Genomic DNA, 20,119 nt, shown 5'->3' with positions numbered 1-20,119 from the left:
TAGTCAGTAAATCTAGAGAGAAAATGTGAATACAGAGGACTCTGGCTCTGTGGTCATGGGAAAAGGATGTGTTTCCTTTCATCCAAGTCATTTTACCCAGTGACCCTCTAGGCAGGTAACGGAGGAAAGAGTACCCTGGAGGGAGTGGTGGGTCTCAAACTATGGCCCAACTAGACGGGATACATCTTTTCCCCCTTTCATTTGTACTTGTCAAAAAAAAAATGTTTTTCAAAATTTATTTTGTTTTATATTTATTTTTAATTACTAAGCAAACATGAATACATTTTTCTTATAGAAATTAAACTATTTTAGAAAATGCAGAATGTCTTCTGACTTTTACTTGACCACTCCCCTCCGGAGGCTACCCTGTATTCGGCTTATATCCTTTAAACCGTATAACTCAGTATAGACACACATAAGAACATAGAAGTTTCTTTTGCACGGTGGCTATGTGGGGATGGTGGCTGTGATTGTGTAGATTCTGCTCACAAATGCACTAAGAGTGAAGTTGCGTTAAAAAATCCCACCTACAGAAAACACCTCCCTCTAATTGTCATCCAACCCCAGGAATATCTGAAACTGCCCCCTCCTGTAAATCCCTTTTATGTATTTAAGAAGCTTTTCTAAAAGATTCTTTTTAATCTGCTATTAAAAATTTTTCTGGAAAGAAGAGAATGAGTTAAACTATATTTTTTGTCATTTTTTCTCACTCATTTTGTAAAAATTACACACGAACACATGCTTAATGTAAAAGATTAAGGGAAAATCTGCCCTTATCTCACGATCTCACCTCACCATTCCCCTCCCCCCTCACTACATTGTGTATTTTTCTGGTCCTTCTCTGCATTTTCATTTTATACACATAGAGCAGCAATGTATTTTAGAAAACTTTCTGTGTCAGTGTTTTAAGATTAAAAGGTTAAGTTATAAAAAACAGAGAATATGCCTTTAGTTAATGAGACACAGGATGGACAAGCTTTGATGGGGGGGAGGCAGGAAATCTAGTACAATAAGCCTGTATAGGGAGGTTGGGCTGCTGGGGTGTTGAGAGTTTGTATGGGACGAAGCACTTAGTGAGGCCGTTTCAAAAGTAAACCTGACCGACTGCCCAATTTTTCCATCCTTGCTTCTCAAATCTTGGGTCTGGGAGGTTGGTTGTATTTCTGGCAATAATCGGACTTTAATTTTTTCTATTCTTTATTTTTTTAAATTTGTTTATTTTATTTATTTATTTTTGGTTGTGTTGGGTCTTCGTTGCTGCACGCAGGCTTTCTCTAGTTGTGGCAAGCGGGGGCTACCGTTCTTTGCAGTGCGCGGGCTTCTCATTGTGGTGGCTTTTCTTGTTGTGGAGCATGGGCTCTAGGTGTGCGGACTTCACTAGTTGTGGCACGTGGGCTCAGTAGTTGTGGCTCACGGGCTTAGTGGCTCCGTGGCATGTGGGATCTTCCCAGACCAGGGCTTGAACCCGTGTCCCCTGCATTGGCAGGCAGATTCTTAACCACTGCACCACCAGGGAAGTCCAATTTTTCTATTCTTAATCGCTACTTAAAGCTCAATAGTTTTTAAAAAACATAGTATCTATCCTTTCCTTTCTCAGGTAAATCAAGCTGATTTTCTTTTTTTTCTTTTTTATGTACCAATTTCAAGTGTGGCTAACTTGAGATGGATGGTCTTTGACGAATGATTCTTGTTTTGAGTTTTGTTTTTTAAATGGTAGAAATTTCCTCTTCCTCATCCTCTCCTTCCTCTTTCTTCATGCGTCTTCCTTCTCTTCCAGTATTCAACATGTATTTTTTTTTTAGGGGGTAGGGGATGAATTTTCTTTATTTCCATTTCAGACTCTCATTCAATCCAGGCTCAGTCTTATCTAACGTGCTAACTATTTTTACACTGAGGCTTAGAGAATGCTGACCACACTTCCAAAATATTTTAGCATATAGACATTTGGTGTGATATAAACATACCCCCAGGATGACTGACACTACTGCCCTCTTCCCTGGGAAACAATGTAATGCCGTGGGGAAAATCATGGGCTGGGAGTCAGACAGGCCTGGGTGTGTGTCCAGGTGCTGCCCACACTTGTTTCAGGATCTCCAGGAGGTACCTGACAAAGTTTCAGTGTTTTCTTCCATGAAACAGGAAAATGCTTCACTGGGGGTAGTTCCTTTATTAAATAAAATAATATGTGCAAACCACTGATTCAATACACAAGTGCTATTTTTCCACCCTAACATTTTGACTTAGAGAATAGTCCAACAGAAATTTCACACCATCCATTCAGTTTACCAGGACAGGGGAGGAGAGAGTGATACAAGCAGAAGGTCTGTCTAAAAGGAAACACTGTATTATATTTCTCTTTTATTCACTCAGAAACCTGAGTTTGCCTGACCTAGTGCAGGGAGAAAAGGAAGCACTAGAAATACGATTCCTGTTTCACAGACAAGGGATGATAGAATATATGGTAAATGATTCTGTTTGTTTACTAAAGACATAACCACAATTTCATAATAGTAACAAGCTACCTTCCTGAGCTTCAGTGAATTTCACTTTGAAATCCTTCTTTCATTTTCCTGTTTGTATACCAGGAAGTGTGTGTTGTGAATAAGCCCAAACTAGCTTAAGCTAACACACACACACACACACACACACACACACACACACACACACACACGTATTGACTTATTTTCCTAGAAAGAATGGGGGTGGGTTCAAGCACTATTAGATTTGGGGTTTCTCCCCACTGGCTCTTTCCTGAGCTGTATTGGTCTGCTTGCTGGCTTCTAAGAGAGAGTTGATCTGGACTCAGCAAACTTTAGGCTTCGATCATCCTAACTCAGCTTCCTTCTTAGGATACAGATATAACATGCCAGGGATAGACTCCTATTGTGTCTTCCTGGATCATGTGACTGCCCTTGACCCAGTACCCAGTGACTGGGTGGGGGGATAGGATGTTCTGATTGGCAGGTTGGGTCCTGTACTTCTGTGGCCAGAGTGGATAAGGTTTGGTGACCAGTAGTTCTGCCAGGAACACACAGAATGGAGAGGGGCCCTTTCCCAAAGTCACAGTTTGGTTTTCCCCAGTTCTAATTAAAGCGGTTTGTACCCAGGTGTGATAAATCAGGTACTCACTTGACCTTTAGTTAATGCTTTGATACTTCCACAATTTATACTAGTTTGAGCAATATGCTCATAAGCAAGGTATGCCCGTATGATGGATACTAGAGTGGTGTAGTTTCTAGGTAGAAACTACCTAGAAAGTATATAAAACAGATAACATGTAAAACATATAAAAGGTTTTTTATTTGTGTATGAATCCCAGAAGTGTTTACAAGATCATTAGAAATTCAGCATAAATAAAAATAAACTAGCAAGATGCAAGTAAACAATCTTCCCCAGTATTTTTTTTAATTGGCTGTTATGGCATGGCCTTACTTCATTAAAAATTTCTAGACTAAAAACTGTGTTTACCAAGATAAATACAAATGATAAAGGTTTTCAAGAGCTGAAGGAGCAACAGAGAGAAACCAAAATGACTTCTCTGTTTTGACTTTGACCATAATTCTAAATTCTGTCCACCTGATGCTTCTACCTTTAAGAGAGTGAAAAGAGGAAAAGAAAGGATGGAAAACTGGAGGGGAGAGAAGGAAGAGAGTGGAGAGGAGGGTATTCCCGATTAATTTTTACCTTCTCAAAAGTGGGAGAGTGAAATGAAAAAACACAGGTCCTGGGGCAGATGTTATTGTGTTTTGCACACCAGCTTGCTCTCCCCTCGTCTGAAGCGCGTTTACTCAAAGCCCTTCCTCACTCTAAGCCTACATGCTGCCTAACATTGCTGACCACACTCTCAGCTCTGGGGATGGGCCATGACTAACTTGAGCCAGAATGTTTTATCTCCCAACACGTAAGGGCTGTTTTAGAGGTAGCAATGGCAATTAATCCAATCATGGCCAATGCGATGCAAGATGATGTTCCCAGGATTTCTGAAAAATATAGTCGTTCTTTCTGGGCTTGATTTGGTGATTTGAGGAAGAGCTGCTTAGGGCTGGGGTAGCCGTGGAGGATGAAGTCAACCCATGAAGGAAGACAGTTCCGGAGAGGCAGAAGAACTGAGGACACATGAGTCTGGAGGAAGCTGCCCCAGAAGCCAACACTACCTGTAGAATTTCAATGATATGACTGAATAAATGCTGTTCTTTGTGCCAATTAGTTTGAGTTGGGTTTCCATTCCACTGAAAATGAAAATGATCTTAATTGGTTTTCTTGGAAGTGCATGAATATCATTCTTCTTTATGTCTCTTCCCCCAATGGGTCCAGCATGATGCTTTTGCATACAGTAGGTGCTCACTGAATGAATGGATGCAGTGGAAGCCTCTCTGGGTTGGAAGTTAAAACCTGATCGTCTAATCCTAGTGTACGTAATAAAAAAAAAGTGTGACTAAGCATACATCACCCACCTGTCTGTATCCCATGTTCCATTTGAGATGTGAAGGGATTGGACCAGTTCCCATACAGTTGGCCCTCAGTATCTGTGGGTTTCACTTCTGTGGGTTCAACCAATCTCGGACACTGAGGACTGACTGTATTCATTATACTACGCCATTTTATATAAGGCACTTGAGTATCCTTGGATTTTGGTGTCCACAGGGGCTGCTGGAACCAATCCCCGCAGATACTGAGGGATGACTGTATTCTAGGCCGTTATTATGCTATTTCTTTCTAATGTGGCACTACTGATAGTTTACATCCTGGGTCTGTCTTGATTTTGTTTGGTCAGTACTTTTGCTGTGCTGGTTAAATATTTTAAATCTCTCTCCACTCAAACATATTAAGTCAACAAACATTTATTGAGTGTCTGCTACCCGTCAGGCACTGTACTGGGCACTGGGTTACAGTGGAGAGTGAAATGACATGGTCTGTTGTTTTCATGCATCTTACGGTCCAGTGCTGTGCCAATGAAACAGGAAGGAAGGAGGCAGGGCACAACCTTTAAAAGAATGACGTAGCCATAGGACATGACAAAAACTGGTTAGAACCAACGAGGTCCAAGATGGCAGAAGATTCGACTTCCACTAGACCTTGAGCCTCATCATACGCTCATTGTAACATATTAGCATCTAAAGGACACACCCACCAGCACAGTGACAGTTCTGAGGCTAACCATAAAAGGACAAAAAGTGGGAGGTAGCCCAAGTCCTGGAAATCCCCACCCCTTCCCCTGGAAGAGTTGGGGTAACCCTCTCACTCATTAGCCTATGAAATTACCCAGCCCATAAAAACTAACCATGCCATATTTCGGGGCCTCTCACCTCTGAGATGGCCTACACTCTCTGGAATGTGTTTCTCTCTAAATCTACTTCTTACCTATCACTTCGTCTCTCACTGAATTCTTTCTGCCATGAGACATTAAGAACCTGAGCTTCCTTAAGTCCTGAGACCAGGTGTGCAATGTCAGTTAAAAGACCAAGTCCCAATCTGAGTTACGTGGTTTCACCAACTGCAGTGGCTGCTCACCATAGGCGGCTATCGAGGCACTTGAAAGGCGGTTAGTCCAAACTGAGATGTACTGTAAGTACAAAATAAACACCAGGTTAGAAAGAGTAACCCCAAAGAGCATCTGATTAATTATTGTTTATATTGATTACAAGTTGAAATGATAATACTTGAGATAGAGTTACATAAAGTATACTACTAAAATTAATTTGGCTTGTTTTCTTTGTACTTTTTAATGTGGTTACCGGAAGATTTTAAATTACATATGTGGTTCCTATCACATCCTCAGTGGATGGTGCTAATCTAGAGCAGGAGACTAGTGATTCTCAAATTTTATGGTTTTCTATGAATCCTCGGAAAATCTTGTTAAAATGCAGATGTGGTTCAAGTAGGTCTGGGGTGGGGCCTGAGATTCTGCATTTTTTACAAGCAACCAGGTGACACTGATGCTGCCTTCCATGGAGAACACTTTGAGTAGACTAGATTTGAAGACTTACAAAATGGTAAATTAAATGTGGATTGAAATATATGATTGAGGAAAAAATATATAGGAATGAACTGGCTGCAGAAAGAATGACTATTAAGATAAACTAAATATCACAGAAGCAAGAACTGAAATAAATGTAGTGTGAGGACAGTTTCTCAGTCAAACTTTTAAAAAATAGTTTGATGTCTTGTGAGAGATTTAAATGTACTGCAAATACCATCACTGGTATATGTACTCCTCTACACTCACACATGTGTGTACCGTACTCAATAGTTGAATTCAGCAAATGTGTGTTGAGCTCACTTGGTGCAGGTATTATATCTATCAGCACATTGGGTAGACCTTATGGAATAAATAGATGAAGATGTGGTTCTTCTTCTCAAACAGTTCATCATGGGGTTTGAGAAAGAGAAACACAATTGACCTAATACAGCACAAGAAGCACTAAGCTCACGGTAGTGCAATATGGTGCTTTTGTTTCCTTTCACCTTTCTACCAGTAACACGCTCTGATTTTCCTGTGGGACATCTACACCCACCTCCCAACACTTTCCCTCATGCTTCTGAGATGTGAATTGCTGATCTCTATCCTTGGATCCCAGGCTGGAGCCGGTGAGTCAGGTCTGGACAGACAGAGTATACTGTTGTGGACATAAATTGAGCAAGGAGAGACATAATGCCTCAAAAGGAAATGAAATTTCTGGGAGGAGAGTTGGAATTTCCAGTGGGAGAGGAGTCTCCATAACCTCCAGCCGTCTTGATGCCCTGGGGGTGGGGAAGCCAGGATGAAGCAAACACTGTCACCAAGGAGTAGATCTGAGGAATGGAGAAAGTCAAAACTACTCTTTTTGATCCTTTTGAGCTCTGTATCAAGCTGTCCCTGAAGGCCGATGTACACCCTTTAATTTGTAAGCCATTAAACTCCAATTGCTTAAGCAAGTTTAATTTGCATTTTCTATTGCTTGTATCCCAAGGAGACCTAACTGATAAAACAATAGCATGAACAACGCAGGGAGAATGGGACAAATAATTTTGCTTGGGATCTTCCCAGAGCACTTGACATTGAGTTAAATGCCTTAAATGACAAAGCAAGATATAATGGACGTTTGGGTGATAGGACTGTGTTCCTTGTTGTAATATTTATGGATTCTGCAAACTGGGCAGGATTTCTAAAAATGCCAGGTCAAGTCCATGTGATACGAGAATATATTTCTAGTTTCTGGGAGAGGCTCTCTAGAGTCACAAAATTATTTTCCTGCCAAAAATATCAGCCAGTTCCTCACTAGGGCTTAAATGTCACCTCTCAGAGTTGTCTCCCCTGACCTCCCTATCCAAAATTGTCTTTGTTCCTCTTTTCTCCTAGTTATCCTGTTTAAATGTCCGAAGAGCACCTCCAACTCTGGAACTATCTTTTTATTTATTTATTATAATGATTTAGAGCATAAGCTTCTTGAAGTTCAGGACCATTTCTGTCTCGATAAGTGCTATATTTGTGACATCTAGCACAGTACCTGTCCTCTGGTGGCACTTAAATATCTGTTGAATTAATGTTCAGTTAATTAGAGCATTGAATCCAGGTTTGGTTTCCAAATACTTTATAATGATGGAGAGAAATTATAGCAGGTCCAGAGAAAAGAAACAAAAAGGATGCAGGGAGTGAGAAGTAAGTTCAGCAAGGAATGCTAAAAGGAATTAAGACAGTTCCCAAGAAGTCTTAGGGGTTATTTACTTATTTCACAACTATAGGAAGGCTCTTTATCAGAAAAATATAGAACAGTTTGTGTTGCCTAAAACTCTCTATTGCCTTTTACATCCTTCTTTCTTTTTTTTTTTTTAAAGCTTATGATGTTCTTAAGGGTTTTTAAAAAAAATTTATTTTATTTATTTATTTTTGGCTGTGTTGGGTCTTCATTGCTGTGCGAGGGCTTTCTTTAGTTGCAGTGAGTGGGGGCTACTCTTCACTGTGGTGCGTGGACTTCTCATTGTGGAGGCTTCCCTTGTTGCGGAGCACGGGCTCTAGGTGCGTGGGCTTCAGTAGTTGTGGCACGCGGGCTCTAGAGCTCAGGCTCAGTAGTTGTGGCACATGGGCTTAGTTGCTCCGTGGCATGTGAGATCTTCCCAGACCAGGGCTTGAACCAATGTCCTCTGCATTGGCAGGCGGATTCTTAACCACTGCACCACCAGGGAAACCCCCTTTCTTCCTTCTTAATGCCAGCGTGTGGTTGTAATGGCTGGAGCTCTAGCAGCTATTTTATGACCTTGAATATGGACCTTGAATATGGTCCTCGAATATGGACCTTGAATATGGTCACATATGAAGAATCCACACACTGAGAATAGCAGAGCAGAAAGAGAGAAGCATCTTGGGTCCCTGATGATTTCATGGAATTGTTGTTCTAGCCTTGGACTACCTCGTTCCCTACTCCTTTTATGTAGAATATACACCTTTGCATGGTCTAGCCACTATTATTTTGCATTCTCAGGTACATGCAGCCAAAATTAATTCTAGCTGATACTCTAGGTTATCTCTTTTTAATCAAATATATTGAGTCTCTGTGCCAGTACATCTTTGAAAAATAATAGAAAACCAACTATTCTGGAGAGTTTAATATAACTGCCTGAATTCAGAGTTTTTTTACAGATATAAAATGGATAGGAGAGTTATATAATTGATAAATTACAGAGGTTTAATAAAAATAATATAAAAAGCTAAGTATTCAGAGACTAATACATAAAACAGCAAACAAGCCCAACAATGGATTTGAAGAGACTTTTAGACACATAAGTATGCATAGCTAATTAATGTTCACTGCCTTAATTGGAAGTTATCATTAATCAAAATGAACCAGGAATGAAAAAGTATGTGTGGTTACTTTAAAAAGCCAATTAATTTTAGGCTATTTTAATGGAATTCTGACAGGTAAGGACTTGGAATGGATTCTTTCAATATGTTTTACAATTGTCAGGCCCTTGTTAAAGTTTAGGTATTCTATTTCGTCCTCCAGATGACGAAGAAAGGAGAAAAATAATAAAAATGACTAAAGGGATAGACGATAGGTCATTTGGAAAAGAGTTAAAAAAAAAAAAGATAGTCTAGCCTGGAAAAGAAAAAGTAAAAGTGGAGTTTAAAGTATTTCATTAATATGAAGGGTTACTAAAAGGAGGCGGGTCGGTTCTTAATCACTAAAGTGGAACAAAATTAAATTACCTTAAATTGAAGAACACATTGCTAGAGTGTTTATGGAATCCAGTGTCATTGAAAGACATTGAGTTTGAGAGTCTCAATTCCTAGAGATCTTTAGTGGATGAGAGGGTGTCCCACTGTGATGTCTCACTCCATGATCAACATGTGCATCCCTCCTAAAGTTGATACCTGTGTTGCAAAGAACTTTCTAGAAGGACTGCAGGATTTGGATATATAAGATCTCTTAGAATTCTCCTGATTCTTTCCTTGAAATTCAGTAATTGGAAAATTTCTTAAAATACATTCCAGTTTCTTTTTTTTTAAAAACAAAATGATAATGGCAGACACTGTTGAGTGTCCACCTGTAGCAGATTCTGCTGATGCCCTGAACATATCCCCTCAGCATTCACACGTCCAGGATTTGCTGATGGCGCCTGTGACTCTCCATCTCAGGGCTCTCTCCCTACCAGAGTGTAAGGCAGTAATTTGTCCCTAGTGGGGCTGATACATAACCCAGGCACAGTTCTGCCAATCCTGCCTACTAAGTCTTGCTAGCACTACAACCTGAGGCCCCACAGAGTATCGGCTTTGCCTTCATGGAATCTTGCGTTAACACTGATCTGCAACCAAGAAACTCATTTTCCTGCAGAGTAGCAGCAATGGGCATGTGACTATAGGATCCATGGATATTACCATATACATGCGGCCTGATAGAACTCTTAAAGGTCTCTTAAAGGCCCAGCTAAGGAGTCAGCTTGTAGATGATGCTCTTTTGGGGTGGGGCCCTGTGCTTCAAGATATGGCATAGGCTTTGAACCAAAGGTCAAATGATGCTCTGTCCCCAGCTGCTAGAACATCCTCTCCCAGCCCTAGTGGATGATCTATGATTGAGCTAAGCTTATCAGGGTATTTTCATTTGCTAGTGATTGGTTTAGGGGAAGTGGGCTGAATACACCTTGGGAAGATGCAGTGCCATAATAAACACATACTGACATGTCGGAGAAGCCAATTTCCCTTTCTGGCTTTGGATGTAGTATTGTGTAAAGATAACGTTTGGAGCAGTTGCAGTCACTCTGTAACCAGGAAGAGACAGAACATGAAGACTGAGAATGGCAGAGTAAAGAGATAGAAGGAGCTGGGTTCTGATGACACCAGTGAGCCCTTTGAAGAAACCCTAGAATTGCTTTCCTCTGGACCTTTTAAGTGAGATAACAGATGGTTTTATTGTTTAAGCCACTTCTAGTCAGAGGTGAGTAATTTCCAGTGACACCCACGGTGGACACTTCTGAATTGGGCTTCCCACATTTATTCCTTCCCATGGCTGCTTCTGTGTTGATGGTGTCCACCTTCCACTAGAAAGGCCAAAAATGCTGGCATTTTCTGGTTTCTCTTGCAGCTAGGAAATGACGTGACCCAATCTGGCCACTAGGACTTGAGGAGCGGTCAGTTGTTAGCTTTCTGAGAAAGGGTTTCCTCCTTGATAAGAAGCGGCATTTAGGCCCTATTCTTTGGCCAGATGCTGTTGTGTCTTCATGTGACACTTGAAACTGTGGCGTCCATCTGTGACTATCATGGTCTAAGGATAAAGCCAGAGTGAAAGATGTAAAAGCTGAGGTCCTCAGTGACCTAGCAGAGTCCCTGGACCAATCGTGGACTTGTCCTGCCTCTTGAGTTTTCTTTAAGTAAGGTAAATAAATGATGTAATTTAAGTTGGTTTTTGTTGGATGTTCTGCTCCTTGAGGCCAGCGCCATCTTAACTCAAAAATATAGTATAGTATGCTACCTCAGTCATGGTCTTCCCTTCCCAATCCACCAGAAATGAAAGAACAAAAAGTTTCTGTTAAACTTTTAAACATCAGCTGGTCCTGGGTTTACCTTATAATGATTATGGAAAATGCTAGTAGTATATAGTTTGCTATAGAAGCACAAACTATTTCTATGACCCTTCACATGAGACAGATCATTAGGTATTCATGAAAATTACAAACATATCTCCTCTCAATAGCCCTGTAATTGGGAGAAATAACAAAACTGTAAAAGGAACTGTTGGATGTTTTCATTCAGTTGGCCATTATAGTTTCTGAATTGAGTTTTTCTAAAAAGAAGGGAAATGCAGCCAAATTCCATAATTCCCTCAAAAGCTCTAAGTAAAAATATACTGAAATCCTGAATAAAAGAAAAGCAACTGTGCATATATTATTTTATTTTAAAAACAGAACATCCTAGAGACTGGAAACATTACATTTCTGTTTACCCTAAGCAAACAAGATGGGAATTTAGAATTTTGAGTCCAAGGAGTATTTTCCTTTAAAATATATATATCATACACACACACGTACAGAACGAGATAATGAAGATGTTAAGATGTTGCTGGAATTCTACTAGTCTGCTTTATGCTTATTGATGGAAAAAAAGATTCCTCCCTTGTAAATTACTTATTTTGCTAGAGGCTTTTCCTGGTTCTGGAACTACCACTTTTAAGGTATACTTCCCTCAGCATGCAGAATGGTGGCAGTCTTTTCAGATAAGAAATTCTGCATTCTATTTATCTTCAGGATGTTAACCTTTGACAGCACTTCGAAAGATTAGCGAGCAAATTAACCTATTTTTCTAGCAGAAGAGCAGGTTGCCTGAATCAGGTATCCTTTCCTTTAGGTAGTTAAACTGGCCTGGGGCCCAAGGTGAGTGAGATTTCTTTGCTCTCAGCCTCATCACTCCACCCAGCTCAAGTTCAGGCGGCTTCACGGATTTTGAGATTCTTTTGGGAAGTGAGCCCCTGCTTTAGCCTGAGGCTGGCTCATGAACGCCACCTTTCACCTACTTAAAGCCAAGTTTTGCATAGCATCGAGGTTTACTATTCAAGTAGCTATTTCTAGCTCCTTCATTACTTCAAAACAAAATAAACCCCTCCAAATGTTTTATTTCCTGTGGTATCAAATCTGACTTAATGTTGTAACTTTGTCCACAGACCAACTAAATAATATGTTGGATTAAAGAAAAAAAAAGCTCAATCCCACTGCTGCTTGGGTAGTGAAAGCCATCTTTCTTACAGTGTATTGTACTTGTTGTTTTAGTCATTTGTGTTTTGGTTCGTTTGCTTGCAGTAAGGCAGTCTACCTGCACTCTATGTTTTTTTCCTTTTTGTAGTGTCTAAAGTGAAATATAATGGCAAACTTTAAAATACAGGAACACTTTTAGCTTCATAAAAAGAACGTCCAAAGACAATAATTTGGGGTCAACTTTATCATTTGAAAACAAATATCAATCTGGTATAAGTAGTGAGTGCACTGAGGGGAGATGGGTTATTTGCTGGGTTCGGTAAGGCCAAAACAAGAGACAATAAAGAAACATGCTTTGAATTTTTGAGACCCTCTCGCTTCAGACATTTCCAAAAATCATTTTATTTTACAAAATCTGACACATTTGTGCAAGAACGAAACAAGTAATCCAATTAAGAATGAAAATAATAACGCGCATTTTTTTCCCTGACCTATATTAAGATTTATGCATTACAGCAGTATCTGCGTTTTCTAGTTCTTTTTTCGGGAGACAAGGCGGTGGTCTTTTACCCCAGGAACTGCCCTCCTGCAGACCCGGCCGGCCCCGCCCCATCTCCGCCCATGTCGTGGCCGCACAGACTGGCTCCCCTCCCCTCCCCCGGCCGCAGTGGTCCCGTCCCTCCCCGCCGACCTGTCCCCGCCCCACGCCGGCTGCGGCTGGGTCCCGTCCGCCCCGGCTCGGGCGAATGACCCATAGTAACCCCGCCCCGCCCCCGGCCGCCCGCGCCGCGCTCCCGGCCGGAATTCGATAGGCCCAGCCCCGCACGCGCCACCGCCCGCGGGCCAATGGGCTGCTGCCTCTCTGCATATGCAACGAGCGCCGGCCGGGGGCGCGCGTCCTGGGCGGTTCGGCTCAACAGACGCTGGTCTGCAGGCGCTGGGGCGCTACGCTGCGCTTGTTGCGAGTGCTGGGGCTGAGACGAGTCGGCGCGGCAGCTGACCGGGCAGCCGACCGCCGCCCTCTCGCAGTGCGACTCGCGGAGGCTGCGTCAGGGTCCCCAGGAGGCGGCCCGGGGCGTGAATGCTCTGGGGGCACAGCCAGGCCTGCATGGGCCGGAGGAACCGGAGCTCCGGCGTCGCGGTGAGTGCAGCGCCTGTGGTGGGAGCGGCGCGGCCGTGTTGGCGGCGGGGCCTCCGCGTGCGGCCGGGCTGGGCCCGAGGGCAGCCCGGGACTGGGGGAGGGACGCGGCCGGCCTGGAGGCCCCGGCTCCTCGACGTGGCCGCCGAGCCCGGCGCCGAGGGTGTGCGCGCTGGCGGTGCGGGCTCTGGGGCCGGCTCGCGGCGTATGTGAGGCGCGCCCGTGGGGTCCGGGAAGCGGGTGAGGTGGCGCCCGGGCCGAAGGGCCCACGTGAGCTGGGGGAACCGCAGCCCGGGCGGCCGCGCTGTTCGGGGGAGGAAGGCTGCGCGGGGTCTCTCCCGGCGCTTTGAGGGCGGGGTGACCTGGGGGATTGGCAGCTTTCACTAGCCCGGCTCTGACGCCGTCGCTGGGAGGAAACTGAGCCCTGCGGTTTCGGAAACCCACACTGGGGGGGTGGGTTGCTGCGGGGTGTGAGGAGAAATTGGGGGTGTGAGATGGGTCGACTTTGGTATTTGTTCAGGCCACGACCGGTGGTGATGGGGCGGGGATGAATACTGTTGTTTTGGGGTTGGGAGTTGAAGGTTTATTTTCCCTAGGTGCGTTTTAATTATACAGCAGCAGTGGAATGTGTAACACTGAGAGAGTGCTCACTACCAGCAGCCCAGTGGGGTAGGGATGATCCGGCCCGTTTCACAGATGAGGAACCTGAGGCCCAGAGACATAGAACTGGTTTGTCCAGGCTGGATTTAGAAAATGTGCTCGAAGCTATTGTGTATATGGCCCTTCAAAAATAGGGTAGAACAACGTCTTTGAAATTATATGGACGTTAGAGAGAGAATAGGCCTCGTGAAAGTGATTATAGCCGAATAAGATGACAAACAGCTGACACTTATTGAGCCTTTATAACATTGCAGGCGTTGTGCTAAGAGCTTTCTGTATAGTATCTCTGAAACTGTTAACAACCCACTAGGGTGGCGGTTATTCCCATTTTACAGCTGGAGAAACTGCCGTTTGGATATATTAACTTGCCCCCAGATCACAGCAAGTAAGAGGAGAAGCTGGGATTCAGATCCGCCTGTCTGAAAATCCAGAGCTTTCACATCTAAGCACTATAGTATGCTGCCACTCCTTGGTGGCTGGCTGAATAGTTGTCACCGTGGATTTTTGTTTGAGTGGCCAGGAGAGCTGTAGTTTGATGATAACCTTTTTTGTTTCCCCAGATTAGTTCCGAGAGTTGAAGGGTGCTGCTGAGGTGCTCCTGAAAGTGTATTAGTAGGTTATTACAGGGCGGAGGAGGTGTGACACAGGAGTGTGCTGCACAGACTTTATTCTTTTCTTTTGTGTTCTGGCGTCTCCCCATGCACTTCTCACCCTTAGGAATGAGTAAGGCTTCTTTAGTCACTGTGGCATTTTCCCTTTAGACTTTTCCTGGTTTCTCTCTTTTTCTATAGAAAGAGTTGCTTCTGTAGGATGGCAGTGTTGGGTGTAGAGCAGAGATCCACTGGATGTATGGGTCACCTAGTGTCTTTGGGTCTCAGTTACGGGGTTTGTAAGATGTTTGCGCTGGTTGATTTAAAGCTGAAATATTCTGAGTCATGTCCTGGAAGGAAAGAAGGAAGGAAGGAGGGATGGGAAGGAGCAATCCCTGTCTGGTTTGGGAAGTCAGATCTTAAAGCCCCAACATTTTTCTCATTGCTTATGTGCTCCTCTGCTGTCTGGTTCTGCTTAAATTAACCATTCCTCTTTCAATTAATTGCTCACTTAGAGCCTTTAATTCCTATTCTATGTCAGGCACCATGTAAAGTGCTAAGAATGCAGCAGTGAACAGAACTGATGTGAGCTTTGCCTTTACGGAGGAAGCAAACGAAGCAAATCTCATACAAATAATATATAATTACAAATTATATGTGTAATGTGTAATGAAGGACAAGTAGTGTGTGAACAAATATTATATAGAGGATTGTGATTTAGATGGAAACCTAGTCTAGGGAGGCTTTTTTGTTTTTCCCCTTAGATGGTTGGTGACCAGTAGTGCTTGTTGACTAGACTGGGTACTATATATGTATTTTTAAACTTTTTATTTTGGGATGATTTGAGATTTACAGAAAAGTTGCAAATATGGAATATTCATGTATACCATAACCCATCTCCCCTGCTCTTATATTAACGTGTCACATAAACTTGGTTCATTTGTCAAAACAAGAAATTAATATTGATATTATCCTCTTAACTATAGACTTTATTCAGATATCACCAGTTTTTCCACTAATGCCCTTTTTTCTGTTCCAGGATTGAGTCCATGATACCAGCTGGCATTTTGCATTCATGTTATTTTAGTCTTCTCTAATATTAAATACTAATTTTAAAATTTACCTTTTATGAGTTTACTTCTAATAATTTGTAAGAGTGGTATGGAACACTAAGAAAATAAATATACGAATATGTAAAATAAACTATATGTCATTTTCCAGCTATTCCAGTTTTGTTTAAATTAAGATTGCCCAGTATCAGTACGGTAGAAAGAAAATTGATCAGACTTAAAATTCAGGATCTGGAAAGGGAACATTTTCACTGGCATCTCTTTTTTTTTTTTTTTTTTGTGGTATGCGGGCCTCTCACTGTCATGGCCTCTCCCGTTGCGGAGCACAGACTCCGGACACGCAGGCTCAGTGGCCATAGCTCACGGGCCCAGCCGCTCCATGGCACGTGGGATCCTCCCGGACCGGGGCACAAACCTGTGTCCTCTGCGTCAGCAGGCGGACTCTCAACCACTGCGGCACCAGGGAAGCCCTCACTGGCATCTCTTTACCTCTCAAATTACTTTTATTTAATTTTACTTATTTCTCTTTCTTTTTCTTTGACAGATTATATTCCATTATAGGTTATTACAAGATATTGGGTATAATTCCCTGTGTTATACAGTACATCCTTGTTGCTTATCTATTTTACGTATAGTAGTTTGTATCTGTTAATCCCGTACTACTAATTTGTCCCTCCCCTCCTCCCTCTCCCCTTTGGTGACCATGTTTGTTTTCTGTGTCTGTGAGTCTGTTTCTGTTTTGTATATATATTCATTTGTATTATTTTTTAGATTCCACATACAAGTGATATCATATAGTATTTGTCTTTTTCTGTCTGACTTTTTTCACTAAGCTTAATATTCTCTAGGTCCATCCATGTTGCTGCAAATGGCAATATTTCATTCTTTTTTATGGCTGAGTAATATTATAAACACACACACACACACACACGCATATACACATCACATCTTCTTAAGCCAATTGTCTGTTGATGGGCACTTGTGTTGCTTCCATGTCTTGGCCATTGTAAATAGTGCTGCTAATATACATGTACCCAAATGTTCATTTTGAATTAGACTTTTCATCCTTTCTGGAGTGGAATTACTGGATCATATGGTGATTCTATTTTTAGTCTTTTAAAGTACCTGAATACTGTTTCCCATAGTGGCTACACCAAATTACATTCCCACCAACAGTGTAGGAGGGTTCCCTTTTCTCGTTCAGCATTTATTATATGTAGACTTTTGATAGTAGCCATTCTGACAGGTGTGAGGTGATACCTCATTGTGGTTTGTTTGGATTTGTATTTTCTTTAATAATTAGTGATGTTGAGGATCTTTTCATGTGCCTGTTAGCCATCTGTATGTCTTCTTTGGAGAAATGTCTGTTTAGGACTTCTGCCCACTTTCTGATTGGGTGGTTTGAGTTTTTTTTGATATTGAGTTGTATGAGCTGTTTGTATAGTTGGAATATTAACTCTTTGTCAATCGCATCATTTGCAGATATTTCTCTCGTAGGTCGTCTTTTCATTTTGTTTATGGTTTCTTTTGCTGTGCAAAACTTTTAAGTTTGATTAGGTCTCATTTGTTTATTTTTGCTTTTATTTCATTTCCCTTGGGAGACTGATTTAAGAAAATATTGCTATGATTTACGTCAAAGAATGTTTTGCCTATGTTCTCTTCTAGGAGTTTTATGGTGTCGTGTTTTATATTCAGATCTTTAAACCATTTGGAGTTTGTTTTTGTATATGGTTTGAGGGAATGTTCAGATTTTGTTGTTTTACACGTAGCTGTCTAGCTTTCCCAACACCACTTTTTGAAGAGACTGTATTTTCTTCTGGGGAGATTTTTGAATTGATATGGTGAGATATTACTAGATGACCATCTTGCATTCTGAGGCTGTAATTAAATGTACATAAAGCAAGAGTTAGAGAACTTTTAAGCAACAATATTCTTTTAATTTCAATGTCTGTTTCTACTCAGAATGTCTCTCCAGCTCACATTGCAAGATACGAAAGTGAGAGGGAATTTTTTCAGGAAGTCATTCTCCCTGCCTTTAGGGTACTTAAAGCTTAAATATTCCTGTAATACTTAAACTTTCCCCTTTCAGATGAACAGTTGGGAAGCAAGAAACTTATGTGAGATTTGGACCTGAGGATGGGATTTGGATGTTTTCAGGAAAGCTAGGCAGTTTTTTCTAACTTTAGATAAGTAGTATTATAATTATCGGAAGTATCCGGTGTAGTTTACACTTTACAGAGTGATTTAACTTAAAATTTTCACCTCTTAGGAGACAAATGATGACATGATTTGGGAAATATAAGCCATTAAATGTGTGACTATTTCAGTTGAACATGTATTAAGCCAATACAAATAGTTCATTGCAGTACATTTACTGAATGCCGTCTGCATGCAAAGTACCGTGCTAGGTGTACAATGTGGAATAAATAAAAAGATGAACTTGTAAAGTCGTTGCTTTAAAGGAGATTTCAATTTAATGAATACTAATACTCAGATTAAAGTTTTTTTTCCTTTTTAAAGTACTATCGTTTTAGCTTATTTGATCCTCTTAAGAGCCTTATATCATTAGCAGAAATATTGAGAAAATGGAGATTTAGAGGCAAAATTGCCAGACCTGGTGATTAATAGTAGTATATGGGTTGAGAGAAGGAGATGTTGAGTGATTACTCATTTACCATTTTGACGCTATCAGTGTAGAGATTGCCAGTGGAGAGACTAGAAAGAGAACAGGAAGAGGCCAGGGATGGAGCTGGGTATAGGAGGCTGAGCTTGCAAAGGAAACAGGAGTAGTGGCCAGGGAGGTGAGAGGACCGCCAGAAGCAGGTGTCCCTGCTGCCAAGGGGGAAGCTGTCAATACTGTGGAACGCCCCTGTGAGGAAAATTGAGTACCATCTGTTGTATTTAGCAACTGGGAGGTCATGGGTGACCTTGGCAGGAGATACTGATGTGGTGGTAGGGGTAGGATGGGGAGCAGAAGTAAGTAGAAGATGGGGAAAATGGAGACAGCAAGAATCGGAAACTGCTTCCGCGAGTTCTGATTTTTAGCATATTTAAATGCTGAAGGGAGGGTGTCTGTTGAGAGGGGGAGGTCGAATATAGATGAGAAAAGTGTTACTTGTTTGTGCAAAGTTCGTGAGAAGATGGAAGGGCATGGGATCCAAAGCACGTGAGCCCTGTGCCTTAGCTGGGAGGAGGGACACCTCTTCTATAGTAACAGAAGATGGGCCTGTAACCACCTGACAGGAGTCAGTACCATATTATGGAGCCCTGAGCAATTTCCAGAAAATTGCCAAGGACTGTTGAATTCCTAAAAATCAGCCCAATTTTTGCTGACTCATGACATAGTCTTTTTAGAAAACCTCACTACAAAGCATTGTGTGAAATTGATTTAACATGTGACTTAATCTCGATTTTTATCCACCTTAATATGGTATATACTTTCATCTGACTTCTGATTATAGTTTTCTTTTCTGAAGAAGGGGACAATATAAACATTAAATCTTGTGATTTCTTCCTTACGTGTTATTTTTAGTTTCATAATAGTTTTCGCACTGCTTCTGTCTTCCTGACATTTTAAATGCCTAAATGATTTTTATTTAAAATCTTAACTGCTGTTTTTACTGAAATATGTTTACTTCTCATGTTTCCCATTTGGAGGAGTAAAGAATTATTGGATGATTCAGTGGGCTTAATGGATCTGCTAATTTTTATTTTGAACTGAAGATACCTAAGTAACCAATGTTTTGGATAAATTGCCTCCAACTATAGTTCCCTATTTGTTTGTGAAGGTATTACGAGGATATATAGGGGCAATGATTTATTTGCTCATGTATTTCTTTAGTATGTATCTTGCAAGACACTGGGAATTTGAAAATGATGAAGAGATCGTCCCTGGGCTTCTCTGGCGGCACAGTGGTTAAGAATCCGCCTGCCAGTGCAGGGGACGTGGGTTCGAGCCCTGGTCTGGGAAGATCCCACATGCCGTGGAACAACTAAGCCCGTGCGCCACAACTGCTGAGCCTGTGCTGTAGAGCCCACGAGCCACAACAACTGAGCCCGTGCACCTAGAACCCGTGCTCCACAACAAAGAGAGCCACCACAATGAGAAGTTCGCTCACCGCAACGAAGAGTAGCCCCCGCTCGCTGCAACTAGAGAAAGCCCACGCAGCAATGAAGAATAAATTAAAAAATTCACTTATAAATAAATAATTTAGAAAAAGAAAAAAAAAGAGATCGTCCCTGCTCTCGAAGAACTCAGAATTCATGAAAGGAAAGTGACATTATATGGTGTAAGGGAAGAAGGTATAAGAAGAGATGCATTACTGTATGGTATAGCTCAGGGCAGGAAGTATACCATAGCTCCTGTCTGGTATAGCTCAGACAGAACAGGGCAGGAAAAAGGGGAGACTTTACGGTGGAGGTGGTAGCCCAGTTTTCTACAACAAACTGGACTTTTTGCTAAGTGAACAAGGGAGATGGAATAGAATGTTTCACCTTGAATC

The 20,119-nt window shown here is 41.8% G+C and overlaps 1 protein-coding gene across 5 annotated transcripts in view; it reads left to right on the top strand.

The window, feature by feature from the left end:
- The first annotated feature begins 13,049 nt into the window (after nt 1-13,049).
- Nucleotides 13,050-20,119, top strand: part of ACSL3 (acyl-CoA synthetase long chain family member 3) — a 135,124-nt gene continuing 128,054 nt past the window's right edge. For 4 of the 5 annotated variants that reach the window (XR_003435581.1, XR_003435579.1, XM_027120177.1 and 1 more), the window contains exon 1: nt 13,050-13,300. The gene's annotated coding sequence lies outside the window, so the exon portion shown is untranslated. The remainder of the gene's footprint in view (nt 13,301-20,119) is intronic. The other variant, XM_027120165.1, reaches the window with a different exon arrangement.

The sequence above is a fragment of the Aethalodelphis obliquidens genome, unplaced genomic scaffold, assembly GCF_003676395.1.
Source record: "Aethalodelphis obliquidens isolate GAN/ISIS:26980383/991018 unplaced genomic scaffold, ASM367639v1 scaffold2, whole genome shotgun sequence".
NCBI classification, from domain to species: Eukaryota; Metazoa; Chordata; class Mammalia; order Artiodactyla; family Delphinidae; genus Aethalodelphis; species Aethalodelphis obliquidens.
The sequence above is the reverse complement of the archived record's forward strand: the minus strand, read 5'-3'. Positions and strand labels throughout refer to the sequence as shown.